This window comes from Delphinapterus leucas, chromosome 20, assembly GCF_059928025.1.
Source record: "Delphinapterus leucas isolate spDelLeu-1000000601 "Yukka" chromosome 20, BTC_Dleu_Yukka2, whole genome shotgun sequence".
Lineage (NCBI taxonomy): Eukaryota > Metazoa > Chordata > Mammalia > Artiodactyla > Monodontidae > Delphinapterus > Delphinapterus leucas.
The window spans coordinates 33,460,327-33,475,916 of NC_143148.1; the positions used below are offsets into that span (position 1 = coordinate 33,460,327).

General features: G+C 45.9%; 2 non-coding genes and 1 pseudogene across 2 annotated transcripts; 1 reads left to right on the forward strand and 2 right to left on the reverse strand.

Annotated features, from left to right (window-relative positions):
- Nucleotides 1–8,867: 8,867 nt before the first annotated feature.
- On the forward strand, nucleotides 8,868–8,950 carry TRNAL-CAG (transfer RNA leucine (anticodon CAG)). Its single transcript has one exon. It is a non-coding gene; the product is annotated as a tRNA-Leu (tRNA).
- A 196-nt stretch (nucleotides 8,951–9,146) lies between these two features.
- On the reverse strand, nucleotides 9,147–9,229 carry TRNAL-CAG (transfer RNA leucine (anticodon CAG)). The gene has a single exon. It is a non-coding gene; the product is annotated as a tRNA-Leu (tRNA).
- Nucleotides 9,230–13,319: 4,090 nt separating this feature from the next.
- LOC149744673 (heat shock factor-binding protein 1 pseudogene) lies at nucleotides 13,320–14,757 on the reverse strand (annotated as a pseudogene).
- Nucleotides 14,758–15,590: the final 833 nt, after the last annotated feature.

The following is a 15,590-nucleotide window of genomic DNA, read 5'->3' on the forward strand; positions in this document are numbered from 1 at the left end:
TTTTCATTGACACATCTATGTTGATGAGCATAGAGGTAGATTGTTTCCTTTTATTAAGAAATGTATTCCATTGTATTGATATACCACAATTTCTTTGTCCTTTCACTGGTTGATGAACATTTGGGTTCTTTCCAGTTTGGACGGCTATGAATAAAACTGCTATGAGCATTCATATGCAGGTTTTTTGTGTGAACATGTTTTTATTTCTCTTGGGTATGTACCTAGGAGTAGAATTTCTGGATCCTGTGATATGTGTATCATTAACTTTATAAGACATTGCAAAACTGTTTTCAGAAGTGGCTGCACCATTTTTCCAAAGAGGCTGTTCACCAACTGGTTTTACTCATTTGTAAAGGGCAGTGACTTACCCAGGGTCACCTACTGAATTAGAGGCAACAGCAGAACTAGCATCTACATCTTCTCATCCCCAGCAGTGATCCTGAGAGAGGCAGTCCTGCCTGAGTATCCCCCTCCCATTTCCAGCCTCCCCATCCGCTTCTGCCCCTTCTTATCCTCTCTTCTGTCATCCAGCCCCAGCAGGAGGTGGAGGCCAGAGCAGCTTTCAATCTATTGCCATCTCCACCCCAGCCCAGAATGTACCAAACAGAGGTGGGAAAGGCTCGGGGAATGGGGATCACTGACAAGAATCCCCTTTAAGATCTGAGGGCAGTGCATCCCCCTGGAAAAGACCTTTGTGTGGGATGTGAGATGATTTTTGATGGCCCAGGGGTAGTCTTCAAATGCTTCAAATGCTTCATTAGGAGTACTTTGTTTTTAATTTCACTTTCAATCTGATTATGCCAAGGAGAAAGACTTTTTTGGTGCTAATATATCTTTAACATCTAATTTTGTTAATCTTTTTTTTTTGGCCGCCCTGCGCAGCTTGCAGGATCTTAATTCCCTGACCAGGGATCGAACCCACGTCCCTTGCAGTGGAAGTGTGAGGCCTTAATGACTGGACTGCCAGGGAAGTCTTTGTAAGTTTCTTCAAAAAACACATTTATTACAGTTAAAATGAGTCCACTTAAAGAAAATAGTTAATTTTCAAAAAGTGTGTAAAACCCCTTACACAGTCAAATGATTTTTGACAAAGGTGTCAAGACCACTCACTGGGGAAAGGATGGTCTTTTAACAAATGGTGTTGGGAAAACTGGATATCCACATACAGAAAATGAAATTGGACCCTTGCTTTATACTATATATGAAAATTAACTCAAAATGGATCAAAGACTTAAACATAAGACATAGAACTATAAAACTCAGAAGGAAACAGAGGGGAAAACGCTTCATGGGCTTCCCTGGTGGTGCAGCTGTTAAGAATCCGCCTGCCAATGCAGCGGACACAAGTTCGAGCCCTGGTCCGGGAAGATCCCACATGCTGAGGAGCAATAAGCCCGTGCACCACAACTACTGCGTGAGTCTCTGCTCTAGAGCCCACGCTCTAGAGCCTGCGAGCCACAATTACTGAAGCCTGTGCTCTACAGCCCGTGCTCCGCAACAAGAGAAGCCACCGCGATGAGAAGCCCGTGCACCGCAACGAATAGTAGCCCCCGCTTGATGCAACTAGAGAAAGCCCACCCGCAACAACGAAGACCCAACGTAGCCAAAAAAAAAAAAAAAAGCTTCATGATGTTGGGTTTGGCAATGATTTCTAGGATTTGACACCAAAAACACAAGCAACAAAAGTGAAAATAGATAAATTGTATTACATCAAAATGAAAACTTCCTGCATCAAAGGACACAGTTAAATAGAGTGAAAAGGCAACCTAAGGGAGAAAATATTTACCAATCATATATCTAAATCTAAAAAGAGGCTAACTTCCAGAACATATAAAGAACCCCTACAACTCAATAACAATAACAACAAAACTGATTTTAAAAATGGCCAAAGGACTTGAATAGACATTTCTCCAAAGAAGATATACAAATGGCCAACAAGCATACGAAAAGATGCTCAACACCACTAATCATTAAGGAAATGCAAATCAAAACCACAGTGAGATATCACCCCACATTTATTAGGATGGCTGCTATCAAAAAAACAAAACAGGGACTTCCTTGGTGGTCCAGTGGTTAAGAATCCACCTCCCAATGCAGGGGAAGTGGGTTCGATCCCTGGTCGGGGAACTAACCCGTGTGCCACAACTAGAGAGAAGCCTGTGTGCTGCAACTAAGGCTCGACGAAGCCAAATAAATAAATAAATATTAAAAAAAAAAAAAGAAAGAAAGAAAAGCAGTCAAACCCATAGAAAGAGAAAATGGAATGTTGATTGCCAGGGACTTCAGGAAGAGAGGAATGGGGAGTTATGGTTTGATGGGACAGAGTTTCAGTTGGAGAAGACGAAAAAATTCTGGAGATGGAATGTGGTGATGGTTGCATAACAGTGTATGCCATAGAACCGTACACTTACAAATGGTAAATTTTGTTATATGTGTCTTATCACAATTAAAGAAAAAAAATTTTTAAGTGTACAGGGAATTCCCTGGTGGACCAGTGGTTAGGACTGCCAAGGGCCCAGGTGCGATCCCTGGTCACGGAACTAAGATCCCACATGTTGCGCAGCCAAAAAAAATAATAATAATAATACTAACTAATTAAAAAAAATTTTTTAGGTGCACAGTGATATGTAGATAGGGGAAAATAGGGTAATAAATGCCTGAAGTTTGGGGAAGAGTGATCTTGTCCAATGCCCTCCTGGCACCGCTGGAACGTCTGTCCATCTCAGAGACGGACAAGAGTTAGCTCAAGATGTACATGAGCAACGTGACCAGGGGCCAGGTGGCTCCTCTTGTCACTCACTGCGCATCCCCCTGGGGGTGCATCCAAGGAGCAGGCTGCAACTGGGTGCGCATGAAGATCACAGAGCAACAGCTTTAGGGAGAGGGGGCTCTATTACTTCTAGGCAAACGCCAGTCTATGCAATGCCTCCAGGCCTGAACCTCCTGGGGTAGGAGAAGACGTGAGGCCTTCAGGGTGGAGGTGCCATTTGAACAGAGCCTTGAAAAGAGCCATTTGAGAAGGAGGTGTTCTAGGTGGATGTACAAGAGCGAAGGCTGGGCAAGCAGAGTGGTGTGGGCTGATGGCCTTTGTGAGCAAGTCTCTGTGTGGAGAGATGCAGCCGAAGTATGGACAGAGTGGGTGGGATGCTGGCATGAGCCTGCCAACCTCTGGGCCAGTTACTGATTTGCCCAGAGTGAGGCATAGGTTGGTCACACGGTTTGGTCATTTTCCCTGCCTGGCCCCTTCAGCCCATTAGGATTGGGACAGAGCTTGTGTGGGATGGGAGGTCAGAGCTCCAGAGAGAGGACATCAAGATTAACTATTTGTTCAGGGATCCACAACTCATGTTCCTGAGAGAGATGGCCAGGCCAGGGCTTGGGTGGACTGACTCCATGCTGTCCAGGTGCCAGATGCATGAGGAGGTCTGAAGTGGCATTTCCAGGAATTCCTGTCCCCTGGCCCTCCCCATCCTGTTGTATCATTCATTCATTATTCAGCATGTACTCAGTTAGCTCCTTCTCCACATTTTTGTGTCCTAGGCCCTGGGAATTCATGGGCAAATGAGACTTGCAATCTCTGCCTTTTTGAAGAGCTCAGCCTCAGGGGCAGGAAGACACCTAGAGAGGCCATTCCAATTCCAGTGCTTTGAGGGGTCAGCCCGGGAGTTGTGGGAACACAGAGGAAGCCAAAATACCTAGTCAAAGGAAAGAAGCATCAGGGAAGGCTTCCTGGAGGAGGTGACATATGAGAAGCAACCATTAGAAGAAGGAACACTGTCAGTTTCTTCAGCCTCCCTTCCAATGGTGCAAGATCCAGCTATAGCCATAGGGGCATCAGCACTGTCCCTCACCCCACTCTGGCCCAGGGCCCTGCTTCTGGGAACTGCCTCCATCTTCCATCCTCCCTTGGCCCTTCCCACCCATGCCCACAGTTCCAGGACCCTTCCTGAAACCTCTTCTCTACGACACCGAGCTTCACCATCTCCATCACCCCCACCACTGCCCCGATTTTTCTTTTTCTCCTCCTTTGCCCAACAGGAAATTGGCATATCCTAATTATATACGATGTCCTGTAGATGCTGTAGTTAAGTATCCATCTGTAGATGGGTCATCCTTCTATTCTCTTCCTGGACGTTGAGAACGTTTTGTTAAAGGATACTGTTTTTTTTTTTTTTTTTGGCCATGGCTCACGGGCCTAGCCGCTCCACGGCATGTGGGATCTTCCCGGACCGGGGCACGAACCCGCGTCCCCTGCATCGGCAGGCGGATTCTCAACCACTGAGCCACCAGGGAAGCCCAAAGGATACATTTTTAAAGTAAAATGCAAAAAAAATTGTGCAGTGGAAACAGTATGGCAGTTCCTCAAAGAAATAAAAATAGAATTACCATATGATCCAGAGATTCTACTTCTGGGTATACTATATGCAGGAGAATTGAAAGCAGGATCTTGAAGAGATATTTATACAGCCATGCTCATAGCAGCATTATTCACAATAGTTAAAACATGGAAGCAACCCAAGTGTTTACTGATGGGTGAATGGATAGCAAAATGTAGTGTATATGTACAATGGAATATTATTCAGCCTTAAAAAGGAAGGAAATTCTGACACATGCTACAACATGGATGAACCTTGAAGACATCCTAAATGAAATAGGTCGGTCACAAAAGGACAAGTATTATATGATTCCACTTATATGAGGTACCTAGAGTAATCAAATGAATAGATAGGGAATTTCCTGGTGGTCCAGTGGTTAGTACTCCATGATTTCACTGCCGGGCTGCACAGGTTCAATCCCTGGTTGGGGAACTAACTAAGATCCTGCAACCTGCGTGGTGTGGCAAAAAAAAAAAAAAAAAAAAAAAAAAGTAGAATGGTGGTTGCCAGGGGTTGGGGGAGGAGGGAATGGAGGGTTATTGTTTAATGGGTATAGAGTCTCAGTTTTGCAAGATGAAAAGAGTACTGGAGAAGGATGGTGGTGATGTTTGTACAACAATATGTGTAGTTAATACCAGTGAACTGTGTAGTACACACACATATATGCATATATATATATATGCACATATCTCTCATAATCAGGAATGCTGAAATGAATTTGCTAATAAATGCAAAACTGGCCTCTGCCAAGGATGGAATCAATTCCATTTTACCAGACAAGATTTGTTTGCATACTTATGAACTGAATTTTAAACAATTAAAAATAATATATCACATTTAACCCAATATATTCAAAATATTATCATTTAAACATGTACACATTATTACTGAGATATTTTGCATTCTTTTTTTCATACCAAGATTGCAAAACAGCTCAAGTGCTTGGTAGCTACACATGGTTAGTGGCTTCTGTATTAGACAGCACAGCTGTAGACAACACATAATATTCCTTTGAAAGAACATCCAGGAATCTTTTTGCCTTTTCCAAAGCCTTCTCCAATTTTTCCTGACAGTTTTTTAATTAAAAAGGAATTACCCAAGTAATCTATGTTCATTATACAAATATCAAATGCAGGTAACTGATGAGAAAAAAATCACAATAAATACCACCATCCAGAGATAATCACAGATCCAGATTTTTTATGGCCTCTGAGACTTTATAGACACATTTTGTTATATATATATTTTTTTAAATAAATAATTTTATATATAATATAAACGTATAAACAATGTAGTTATATATTTTACAGTTTATGTTTTATTAATATATAATCTATGAAATTGTATTATTTTTAAGAGTTTTAAACTTTTCAGAATAGTTTCAGATTTACAGAATTATTGCAAAGAGTACAGAGAGTTCACTTATACCCCACACACAGTTTCCTCTGTTATTAATATCTTGCATTAGTAGTGTTACTGAACCAAACTTGTGTCTGCTCACCCGTGTGCAGTAAAGCCAATCTACTGACCCTGGGTTGTGGTGAAGGCAAGCGCAGCGTTTATTGCAGGGCGCCAAGCAAGGAGTCCAGAGCAGCTAATGCTCAGAAAGCCTGAACTTCCCCCATGGGTTTCAGTGAGGCAGCTTTAAAGGCAAAGTGAGGATGGGGTGTCCCAGGTTCTGCCATCAGCTCGTGCACAATTCTCTGATTGGTTTATGGTGAGGTAACAGGGTGGTGTCACAGGGGTTAACATTATCAATCCTTAGGTGCTGATAGGTCTGGGGGCTACATGCTCATGACCATCAAGTAGTTAATTCCTTCCATTTGGTGGCGGTTTAAGCATCAGTAAAACAACTCAGGAAATGTGTACCAGACACTATTGTCTATGCACTTCAGAGAGGAGCGAAAGCAGAGGCTATGGGGGAGGGGTCTGTCCTGGGAAGGCCCCTTAGAGTCCTGCTCAGTTATAGTATGGTATATTTATCATAACTAATGAGCCAACACTGATACATTATTATTAAAGTCCATACCTCATTCAGATTTTTTCAGTTTTTCCCTAATGTCCTTTTACTGTTCCAGGATCCTATACAGGATACCAGATTATATTTACTAGTGATGTCTTTGCTTAGGCTTATCTGTGACAGTTTCTTAGACTTTCCTTGTGTTTGATGACCTTGCTAGTTTTGAGACGCACTACTCAGGTATTTTGTAGAATGCTCTTAAATTGGGATTTGTCTGACGTTTCTCATGATTAGACTCAGAGTAATTGTGTTTTGGGGAGGAAGTCTACAGAGGCCAAGTGCCATTTAAGGGCACATCAAATCAATCTGACAAACTATCAATCTGACTTATCACTATTGATGTTGACCTTGATCACCTGGTGAAATCATATTTATTTTTGACTAGAGAATATACGCACATGATACAAAAATTTAAACATACAAGTCTCTCTCTCACCCTGCCTCTTCCCCCCTCAAACACACAAAGGCTGCCTCACCAAAGATAATTACCTCCAATTTCTGGAGCCTGTGAATATATTACTTTACATGATTAAAGGGATTTTGCAGATATGGCTAAATTAAGTATTTTGAAACAGGGAGATTACTCTGGATTATCAGGATGGACCCAGTGTAAATACAAGCATCTTTATAATGAAACCAAGTTCCCCTAAAACCAAGTTCCTCTACCAAGTTTATGATTGACCTCTCTGTTCAACACCTGTTCCCCTGAAGACTGAGGAGTATCAAAGAAAAGGAAGAATTGAAACTGTACAGGACCCTGTGGGGCCTTCCCAAGTACAAAGGCCTTTCTGTACTCCCTATCTCTTGTTTGTGGGAAAAAGGTTTCCACCTCCAATACCTTCTCTGAGTTCCAAAGGGCAGATTCAATTAGTAAGTAGAGTGAGGGAATACAGAAAGAAACCATAGTGCAGCCATGGGGCCTGCTCCTGGTTCCTCCTGGGGGGAATGTAAGGAAAACCTGACATACATCTCTGAGTTCTTCTATAGGAACTAAGGCCCCTGCCCAGGTAGAGGATGGTAACTTCAGGCTCAGTACAAGCACTGGGACCCCAGACTGGTTGGAACCAGAAGGCTGATGATTGAGATTCTTAGAACACCGCGCTGTTACCTCACTGCCAACTAAAGGAAGGTTACACACCCTGCGGCCCTCCCCCCCGCCCCCCAAATTTCCGTATAAAACCTTCTTCTCTGAAACCCATGGGGGAGTTCTGGCCTTTTGAGCACAAGCCACCTGTTCTCCTTGCATGGCCCTGGCAATAAGTCTTTCTCTGCTCCAAACTCTGATGTTCAGGTGTGTTTGGCCTCACTGTGCTTTGGGCACACAAACTTGCGTTAAGTGAGAATAAGAGGTTAGACAGGAGGGTCAGAGTCAGAGAAGGCATCATGAAGACAGAAGCAGAAGGTGGAGTGATGTGGGGATATGAGCCAAGGAATGTGATGGTCTTTAGAAGCTGGAAAAGGAAAGGAAATGGATATCCCCTAGAGACTCCAGAAGGAACACAGTGTTGACCTCCAGAACTATAAGATAATAAATGGTGTGGTTTTAAGTCTCTAAGTTAGTAGTAATTTGTTACAGCAGCAATAAGAAACAGGAACTGTCAAATCCCTTTACCAGTTTTTCTGCCAGTGAATGACCAGCCTCGTCTTGAATGCCTCCAATGATGGGGATATCACTATCTACACAGGCACCCTGTTTTCTTTCCAGCAAGCTCTTTCTTCTGTGGAAACCTTCCTCCGTGGTAACCTCCCACCCATTGCATGCCCACCTCAAGCCCCAGTTCTTGGAGCAAGGATCAACAGACACAATCTAAATCCCTTGTACACATGAGGCTTTTATAGACATAAATTATCTCTCCTCCACGTTTAACATCCTCCAGCTTTGCCCTTGGCCAGTTTACAAAAAGGTATAAAAGCCAACTTTCTCTTGATGAGACTTCAGCTAAACACTTGTGGAATGGGATCCCATTGCCCGTGTCTTCCCATCCATGGAGGAGCCCACGGCAAAGTCCATAACCGAGCACACCCCCTTCCAAAAAGAACCATGTAGACCCCCTACTCACTTCCCCCAGGGGCTCAACAATAGTCTCGACCCCTTCGATAGTATTTGTCATTAAAAATAATGTCAAAACTTCAGGTTCCGAGCGTTGGCAAGTGACTAGAATTTAATAATATAGTTTCATTTCCATAGTATTTATTTTTATAGTTATTTTCTATTGATGGCAAGAGAAACTAATTTTCATTTTCTGTTCAGGCTAGTGTTTCCATTTAAAACATATAAGTAGTAAAAAGACTGAACCAGAATAAGGATAACGGTAAATCTTGGCAACGCGGGTGGTTATTGATTGCGGATGACGAGGGGCTGTGTGGTTGGATCTGGAGCTACCAGGGACCTCAAAATTATTTGGATAATTCCCAAGCCGCGTCGCACCACACAGTGCACTAAAAATGATGCCACAAACCTGTTTGCAAGAGTCAGGATGGCCGAGCGGTCTAAGGCGCTGCCTTCAGGTCGCAGTCTCCCCTGGAGGCGTGGGTTCGAATCCCACTTCTGACAATCTTCTCCTTTTTCTCTTTTCCTGTTCCAGGGTCTATGGAGAGTGCCTTTGCGGTTTCAGATCGGATCTTTCTCTTTTATCATTAAGAAAAAAACAACTTTTAAGAAGGAAATACTTGTTTCGTAAAAAGATTTATAGTATTACCTATTTGATGTGCCACTTTACGTGAAAAGCAAAAAAAAAAAACTGTAAGTTTGTCAGAAGTGGGATTCGAACCCACGCCTCCAGGGGAGACTGCGACCTGAACGCAGCGCCTTAGACCGCTCGGCCATCCTGACAACTTGGATACCTTTTTACGAGCAACCCCTTCAAAATGGCTCTAGTGTGCGCATGCGTACACGGGAACTGTCTTGTTCTCCTCCCTGCGTTGGGAGGAGCTAGATACTGGCGTTGACTCGAAGGGGAGGAGCGAGACGGAACGAGAAGGTGCAGAACTAGGCGCCTGGGCAGCGGCAGAGGGCGCGCGCGGTGTGGTGGACACTGAACGGCGGAGAGACCGAGGACTATTACTTCGACCCGTGTGCGTTCGTGCCGCCGACAGGCATTCATTCTGCATTCATGCATTTACTATTCACATCAGCTTTGATTCTTGCATATCTGTAAGTACCCCTGCATTTCTGCATACATGCCCTCTTGCCTGTTCCGCGAGAAACAGTCAAGTCCGCACACTCGCACAGGCTTATAGATCTCTGCTGGCGCCCGAACCAGGTGAAGCCCGGATATCGCAGGGTGTCTTGGCACGCGTACATTCGTCAAAACTGCAACTTCACATTTGTATGTGTGTTTAACTCATTCACTCAGGCTCCAGGTTACACCGAGTCCTGCAGCGGCACAGCCGGATCCACCCTTTTTCCTGACCGTGTTCCTAGTTCGCAAACCTTGCTTGGCACACAGTTGGCGTGCAGGGAACGTCCCCGGATTAATCAGTCCCTCGCCTCCTCCTTCCCGCAGTGCGTCATTTCGTGATTCACGTCTCCTCCCTAACCCCAGACTTACCCACGCGCTGGCTCTGCCCAGGGACCAGAAGACCTCAGGTCGCGAGGGTACCTTTCTCCACGGGATTTCGGGGAGGCTTGCATACAAAACAGAATTTCCGCCCTTAAGACACATTCAAGCCTGGCGCGAAGGGAGAAAGATAAGAAATACGTGAAAGGTAAAATGGCAAAAAAAAAAAAGAAAAGAAAAAGAAAGAAAAGGTTAAAGGTTCTGCTAAGTGCAAGAAAGAGGATGCCAGGAAACTTGCAAGAGACTTTGAAATAGGCCAAGAACGATAACTGGGTGTCCTGTTTGGGGCACCAGTCCTGGCTGGCTGATTCTCAAGGGCCTGCACCTTTCATTACTTCTATATACAAATAATTCTTATTCACGGAAATGCAAGTGGATTTTGTTGGAGTGGAATGCAATTAATTATTGCCCTGTGGATATTGACCATTTTTACATCTGTATTATAAATCCATTTGTGATTGCCAATATATGTATGTCCTTTGAGTCGGTTGTAACATCTTACTGGTTTCCCCACAAATTACTGAGTTAGATGAAATCTTTGACTTGTGTTCATTTTATAATTATGCGAGAATCACGATTTTACCTTAAAAAAAGTCTCTTTTAATAGTGATCAAGGGTGACTAGGGGGACTTCCCTGGTGGCGCAGTGGTTAAAATCTGCCTACCAATGCAGGGAACATGGGTTCAGATCACTGGTCGAGGAAGATCCCACATGCGGCGGAGCCCGTGAGCCACAACTACTGAGTTCGCATGATGCTACTATTGAAGCCCAAGCACTCTAGGGCCCACGTGCTGCAACTGCCGAAGCCTGCACGCCTAGAGCCTGTGGTCCCCAATAAGAGGCGCCACTGAAATGAGAAGCCCACGCACCCCAATGAAGAGTAGCTCCCCGCTCACCACAACTAGAAAAAGCCTGTGCAGCAACAAAGACCCAACGCAGCCTCCCCACCAAAAAAAAAAAAGTGACTAGGGGCTCCCACCATAAAAAATGGTACTGATGGACCTAGTGGCAGGGCAAGAATAAAGATACAGACGTAGACAACAGACTTGAGGACACAGTGGGGGAAGGGGAAGCTGGGACAAAGTGAGAGAGTAGCACTGACATATATACACTACCAAATGTAAAACAGCTACAGCTCAGTGCTTTGTGATGACCTAGAGGGGTGGGATAGGGAGGGGAGATGGGGTTATGGGGATATATCTTATAGCTGATTCACTTTGTTGTACAGCAGAAACTAACACAACATTGTAAAGCAATTATACTCCAATAAAGATGTATGAAAAGAAAAAAAAAAAGAGTGACTAGGGGCTCTCATAGGAAGGGTGGTCAGGGAGGGCCACTCTCAGAGGAGGTGACAATGAGTTCCAAAGGGAGAGCCGAGTACAGTCAAAGCCGGGAGTAGCAGTGTTCCAGGTGGGAGGCATAGCCAGTGCAAAGGTCCTGAGTCAGGGAGGGGCTGTGGTCTGTTGGAGGGGCAGCAAGGCCAATGGGGCAAGGGTATGGGTGGCAGGAGGCTGAAGTCCATATCACACATGGCTGGGATGCCAGGAAGAGGAGTTTGGCTTTTCTCCTGTGTGTGTTGGAGTCACTGGAGTGTTTAAAAGCAGACGAGTGACATGATTCAGTTGGCCTTTCAAAATGATCCCTTTGGCTGCTGTAGGAGAAAGGACATGAGAGGCAAGAGAAAAATCAAGAGTCCAGGGAGAAGGCCATGGAAAGGAGGATGAGAGATGATGGTGGCTGGACCCGGGAAGTGGAAATGCAAAAGGTGGTCAAGTTCAAGATTCAGGATGTGTTTTGGAGGTATAACGAACTGGCTGGGGGATATGTGTATGTGTGTGTGTGTGTGTGTGTGCGCGTGAATGTGGAGAGAGGGAATGCAGGGATGCAACAGAAAGTCACCAAGATCATAGAGGTTATCCGATGCTCACAACTGCCCTTTGAGATCAGTGCTGTGGGCAGGAGCTGCTTCCTACTCCTACTCCAGGGAGCTCAGGCTCACACAGGCTGAGTGATTTGCCAACATCCTCTTTGGGGCAGAAGCCCTGTGCTCTCCACCTCTGGAACCCTCCCCTCATGCCTTACACCACCAACCTTTCTATGGGCGCATCGTTTTAGAGGTAAGAAAACAGTGGCAAGCCCAGAGCTGGAGCCCAAGCCAGACCCTCTCTGCCTGCTCCCCTCCTGGCCTGGCTGGGAGAAAGTGCTCATTGGATGGAGGTGCTGAGGCCCCACTCAGCCCTACCTCCTGCGTTTGGGTGGATGGTCAGCTGTCCTCCCCTGACACCACCTTTCAGGTGCCAGATCTGTGGCGTGGAGGAAGCCATTTCAGGATCCCATTCCAGCTTCAGACCCCCAAGACCAAAAATGGGAAAAGGCCACTATTCCTGTTTGTTCCATTTCCCCCTTATCAGCAGCCTAGACACCAACGATGGATCCTCGAGGGACAGACCTCACTCATTTTCCACTCTGGGCATTTGTCCAGGTTGGAAGAGGAAAGTCCCCTGAGCTCAGCCTGGAAAGTCTACCAGCAACTGGGGAAGCCCCGGCACGGCCCTGCTCAGCCCTAATAGGGACAGATGGAGTCAGTCCCCGTGGGGACCTGGTGCTCAGCCAGCCCAGGGGCCTGAAAGGGGGAATCCTAGCATCCCTGTGACCTTGGCACACATACCCACCTCTGCTTGGGAAAAGAGTGGCAGGAAGCTGAGTTTTAGCAAATGCTTCCTTTACATCCATTATTTCACTTAATGTTCATAACATCACCACAACACCGAATATCATTACCTCCATTTACAGATGAGGAAAATGAGGCTCAGAGAGGCCAAAGTAACTTACCCAGAGTCACACACATGATAAGTGGAAGCTGATTTTTCTGGCTTAATACTCTTTTTTTCAATACTCCTTCTTGAGAACTATTCTGAGCCTAGGACTATTCTGAGCCTAGAACTGTGATAGGTACTTTATTTACATTGTTTCTTTTTAAAAGCAAAAGCCATGAGGGCTTGCCAACTAAGGTGGCACGCTGGATATGGAGACGTTAATTTTAGTTCTGTTTTCATTATTGGAGGAGACTTAAAAGAAAGGGTAGGCTTTTCCCAGCAAGCCAGCCCAAGTGGCAAGGCCAAGTTTTTGTGCCTCAGGCTCTGATTTCCTTGGCCAAGGTTCAGGGACAGAAGCCATCAGGCGTGAGTAGTGGATCCCTGCTAAGGCCTGGTTTAGGCATCTTGATGCACTGAGGGGGGACCTCAGGGGTGAAGCGGATGAAGCAGGTGTGGATCTCTGATGGGGTGGGATAGGAACTGCTTGGTCCCTCTGGAGCCAGAGCCAAAGACCTCAGATCCCCCCTTGATGTGGAGAGTTGGGAACCCAGTTCCCTGATTTTGAATGGATCATGTGGACAGTGGTGACCAGAATGGACCAAAGGCCAGAAGCTCACTTCCAAGTTCTGTAGACTTTTTATCATGCCCCCAAGGCCTTTGATCACCCTAGAAAGAGAACCCCAGGAATGGGGGAGACTCTGTAACATACCACTCTGATAAGCAAGAGGTGTAGAGGCAATTTTGACTTGAGGCAGCATGGCTGAGCATCTCAGTGTGTGGATTCTGGAACCACCTGAGTTGAAATCTTGTTTCTGCTAGTTCTGTGACCATCGGGAGTTATTTAGCCTCTCTGTCCCTCTGTTCCTCAGTTTCCCAATCTGTAAAATGAATTTAGGAATAGTATCTGCCTCAAAGGGTTGTATAGATTGAAGAGTTAAGACATGCTCAACATTTAGAGTTCCTGGAATAGAATAAACGCTTTACATGTTAGCCTAGAAAAATAAAGCAATGTACCATTTCTTCCTTCCCCCCCCCCCCCAGGAACTGCCAAAGTATTAGTGTTTAATAGCACAACTGACCAAGGTCCAATATATGAAGTTACCGTGTTCAGGAAACGTGGGGGGCAGGGGAGGGAAATCACTCTATAAATTAACTCTATAGTTTACGGTAAGAAGAATGCACACTTTATAATATAAAACCTGTCTACACTAGTAGTAGACCATCGTCTTCTCTTGGCTTGTAAAAAGGTTGTTCCAGATTCCAGTGCAGATGTGCAACCTTCAGCTCTTCTGTGTGGCAGGGATCTTGTTTTCACCATCCAGCTCTTCCACCCCAGCCTGTGTCGTGAGGTCTGTGATATTTTTCTCCAGGTCATCAATGCGACTGCTCATGTCATCAATTCTGCCAATGATCTGGTTGGACATGGTCTGAAATTTATCTTGCATCTGTTGCAGGGGTGTCTGCACCACCGAAGTGAGATCCTGCACGGCCTTGGGGTCAGTCTCGGCCATCTCCCCAGTTCCCAGCTTGACGGTGCTGTCTCACACCATCACCTGCATTGCTGTTTGTCCCCAGTGTACCATTTCTTGCACCTGCTGAATATTGTGGAGCAAGTGCCCACCTGTCAAACTGACTTTGCAGAAGTAGTGTCTATAGGGCCATCCCGACAACCGTAATATCCTGACTGCCCCCTTTGAGCCAGCTTCGCTCCCCTCTCCAGCCTCATCTCCCACTTCCAGCTCCCTGCCCACATCTTTCTGTTCCTTCAATCCACAAAGCACATTCCTCCTCGGGGCCTTTGCGCTTTCTGTTTCCTCCATGCAGAGCCATCTTCCCCCAGCTCATGCAGGGCTGGCTCCTTTCATCATCCCCCGGTCAGCCCCAGGGTGAAAATAGCCCCTCACCCCACCTCCCACTCACTTTCAATCTGGCCTCCTTCTGACAGATGCAAAGTTACTGTGCTTATTCACTGGCTTATTTGATGATCACGTTTCTCTCCCACTAGGCTCTGTGCTCTTGTGAAGTCAGGAACCGTGGCCATCGTGTTCAGCAGGTATTCCCAGCAGATAGTACAGTACCTGTCACATAGCAGGAACTTGATACATAAGTACTGCATGAGTGGATGAACGGACAAATGGATAGATGGACGGATGGGCGGGTCAATTCCCTGGGCTCTTCAAGTCAGTTTTCTGTCTGTCTCAGGTGGAGCTCGGGAAGCTTCCTCAGGTGAGGCCATTTATGACCCCTTGCCTTCCCCTGAGGCTTCAGCTCAGACTCACACACCCAGCTCTCTGCATTGACACATCAGTTCCTTTTGTCCATCTGGGGCTCAGGGACCTCCAGACCTCTCGCAGGCCCCATCCGCTCTGCCTCTTTTGGCTAAAACGTTTTGGTGTTCTGCTTAGGGCTCCACAAGCCCAGGGCTTTCTCTCAGGGTGGGCTGAGTACTCAGTGCAGGGGTGAAGCGGGACGTGGTGTCTGAGGTCTAGGGATAACTCAGGTTATTACCCTGGTTCCCTCCCTGTGACCACAGCCCTGTCGACGGAGTAAAGTACTGCTGTACCAATTGCTAAACAGGGCTGCCCTGAGTCCCCACCGCCACCCTGGCCCCTCCCCACTCCCGATTCCTGCAGTCCACCAACCTACCGGCTGGCTCCAGCACAAAGGCTGTCGTCCGTCGTCATGGGCAGGTGCGATGCAAGTCATTAAAGATGTTAAACATTTCCGCAGGACCACATTATGGCTTTCCTTTTAGACCTGATGCTCCACTACTCTTTGGGAGCCCCTTCTGATTCAATCCCACCCCTGCTCTGGC